Source organism: Phyllostomus discolor, chromosome 5, assembly GCF_004126475.2.
Source record: "Phyllostomus discolor isolate MPI-MPIP mPhyDis1 chromosome 5, mPhyDis1.pri.v3, whole genome shotgun sequence".
Lineage (NCBI taxonomy): Eukaryota > Metazoa > Chordata > Mammalia > Chiroptera > Phyllostomidae > Phyllostomus > Phyllostomus discolor.
In genome coordinates, this window is record NC_040907.2 from 152,833,538 (window position 1) to 152,836,802 (window position 3,265).

The window sequence follows — 3,265 nt, forward strand, 5'->3', positions numbered from 1 at the left end:
GATTGATGAAGGGGTTCAGAACAGGCCTCTTCAAGATGTGCTACTTGGCACGTGGAATATTTTGAGCTTAAGGTAATCAAAGCCCTGCAGGCTCAAGAGAAACTTTTACCTTCCCCTGGAGGAACTTAAATTTGGAGCCTTGCCTATAGTAAGAGTTATCACCAGAAATAACTTTTTTATGACCATTCTATAAGGCATGGAAAACATCTAATTACTGAACATCTGCTCTTCTTATTGCCCTTCAGATGATCTTCCTTCCCTCTGAAGCTGCAGCTCCTGACCTCATTCCTCAGCTCAGGATGTTGTATATGCCTCATTTTACCTTTTTGTCTCTGAACTTCTCGTGTGTATAGGGTCTCTGACTCTCTTATGTATGTGAGGGTTCCCACATGTGTGTACATAGTTAAACATGGTTATTTTTTCTTGTTAATCTATCTCATGTCAACTTAATTATTAGACCAGCCAGGATAACCTGTAAGGGTAGAAGAAAATGACTTCCTCCCATACATTGGCATTTCCCCAATGACTGATGATGTTGAGCATCTTTTCATGTGCTCATTGGTCATTTGCTTATTTCTCTGGAGAAATGTCTATTCAAATCCTTTGCCCATTTAAAAATTAAATTATTTTTTAAATTGTTAAATTATGAGAGTTTTTTTGTATATTCTGTCCCATATCAGACATATAACTTGCAAATATTTTTCTCATTTTGTGGGTTGTCTTTTCACTTTCTTGATAGTATCTTTTGAAGCACAAATTTTAAAAATTTTGATGAAGTACAACTTATCTATTTTTTTCTGTTGTTGCTTATGCTTTTGATATATCTGAGAAATCACCTTATCCAAAGTCAGCCACAAAGATTTACACTTCAGTATTCTTCTAAGAGTTTAATCGTTTAGCTCTTACATTTAGGTCTTTGATCCATTTCAACTTAATTTTTGTGTATGGTGGGAGGTACCTCAATTATTAAAAGAGTGTAAAGAGTTCCTGAGAGCAAAATGTTTGAGAATCAGTGATTTACTTCTCTGAGCCTCATTTCCTCATCTTTAAATTGGTGATTGTAATTGACTTATAGGGCAGCTAAGGTCAAAAGGACCTGCCAAAAGCAGATGGACTCTGGGCCATTCCTGCTTCTAAAGAAGGAGAGGCTAGAGAAGGAAGGAGTAGAAAGTGCATTTAGAATCAAGGGTTTTGGAATTAGGATATTAAGTGGAATGTAAGAAAGAGGATGTGCATTAGGATAGAAATAATGGGAGTGATTCATCCAAACACTATCAGACATGTTATCATTCCTGCCATCATTCCCTAGTACCGACCTGTTCAAAGATCCTTAACTTCTTCCTGTGGCTCTTTCCTGTCACAACACTTTCCTCACACCAGACACATTGCAGATCCCTGGTAAAGATTTATTGATGAACTGAGTGAGGTAGACAAAGAAGCATTTTTTTCTCTCCTTTCTTTTAATAAACAGAATTATTCATCTGCACCAGGTTCATTTTTAATCTAAAATAATTCTGACACCATAACAACCTCATGCATCAATGTTTCAAACTCTAGAAACAGCATTCTTGTTGTTTCTTGACATATGAGCAACATTTCATGTCTGTTATTTAACTGCTGTTTATTTGCTCTTTGCAATTCTATTTAATGGTGACATTTTCATTTTTGTCTTTTTCACATTTTATTGATGCTTTTTAACTTAATTATAGTTGACATTCAATATTACTTTATGTTAGTTTCAGGGGTAGAAGTATTTATTTATTTGTTTATTTGGCAGCCACCCCCCAGACACTCCCCGCTGCCACTAAGCGTACACTTAGCAAGACTTACACCCTTTTTTTACTTGAACTTTTAAGCTAAATCTTCCCCATGCTATGTTTGTGAAGTTAATATTTTGAACATCAGTATGCGACTTTAAAAGTATCCCTGGTAAATTTCATTTATTTGGCATTCTTAACTTTGGAAACTGTTGAGACCTTTTTGAATTACGATTCTTTCTTCCAAGATATTAAATATATCTTCTAATTCTGTAACTGAAAATAGGACCTGCTCACCTGGCAGGGGAGACACCATAGTCACGAAGGTAGCTTCCCGGGGAGAAGCTTACCCACGGCACTCTGGGTGTGCCGACCCCTGTGATTTCCCCCAATGTGGGAAACTCGATGGCATAATTTGTCGTAGTGGAACCAAAAAAAAAAAACAAACCCAAGGATAAGCACACCTTGTCTATCACAAGTGAGAGGGTTGTTTAGTCAGAGCCAAGGACTGTGCAAAGTGTCTTGTTTTGTGTTCAGCTAGTCTAAAATGAGACGTTCTTCTCCTGTGAGTACTGAGCAATGAATGGATGCACACACCTGAACTACCCAGGTCACTCTACCTTTGTCCTCCAGACGGTATGTCATGGACCAGTTTTAAAATCAGAACCAGTAGAATTCCTAGTGAAAGAGAAAGAAAAAACACAGGTAGTATCCTGTACAAAAAATTAACCATAGCTAATAGCACCTCTACCTTTTATCCTTGGTGACAGCAATCCAGTGAGTTGAAAAGGTAACAAAATAGTCTATTACCCAAATGTTGAAGACTTGACAAATGTAAGCACCTACCAAATGCAGATGGACCATGAGGCCATCCCTGCTTCTAAGGAGAACCTAGAGAAAGGGGTAGAAGGTGCATTTAGAATCAAGGGTTTTGGAATCAAGATATTAAATGGAATGTAAGGAAAAGGAAACACATTGGGAAAGACAATCTGTACCTTCAGTAGAGACGCTTTAAATTGCCTAGGAAGAATTAATCTACTAATAATGGAATAAAAATGACCCAGGGCTCCAACAGAATTCTGACAGAGGCCAGATTTAAGCAGCGTCTCTCTTTCCTCTCTTGGTAACCTGGTTTGGGGGTAGAGGTGGTGGTGGTGTGCCGGGAGGATGGTGACACAGGAGATGAGACAAGGTTTGGGTGGGTGGGGGCTGTGTCCTAAGGGAGTTTGTTCCCTTGAAAAGTCTCTTGTAGTTTCTTTACATTTTGTTTCCATTTTACACCTAAGTTATTCTTGCACATAGTTTAAAGAGTCAAGTAGTTATATAAGGCTTGTTTTGAAAACAGCAATACTCTCTCCATCCCTTGTCACCACTCTCTGCTTCTCAGAGGTAACCATTTTTAACTCTTTTTTTAACTGACTATTTTGGCACTTATCTCTGTATCTCTAGATGACATGCTTCTATCGCTACTTGCTGATTTAAAAAATGTTTATGCATTATTTATTGAC

General features: G+C 37.8%; 1 pseudogene; it reads left to right on the top strand.

The window, feature by feature from the left end:
* The first annotated feature begins 2,046 nt into the window (after positions 1–2,046).
* On the top strand, positions 2,047–2,190 carry LOC114498367 (annotated as a pseudogene).
* Positions 2,191–3,265: the final 1,075 nt, after the last annotated feature.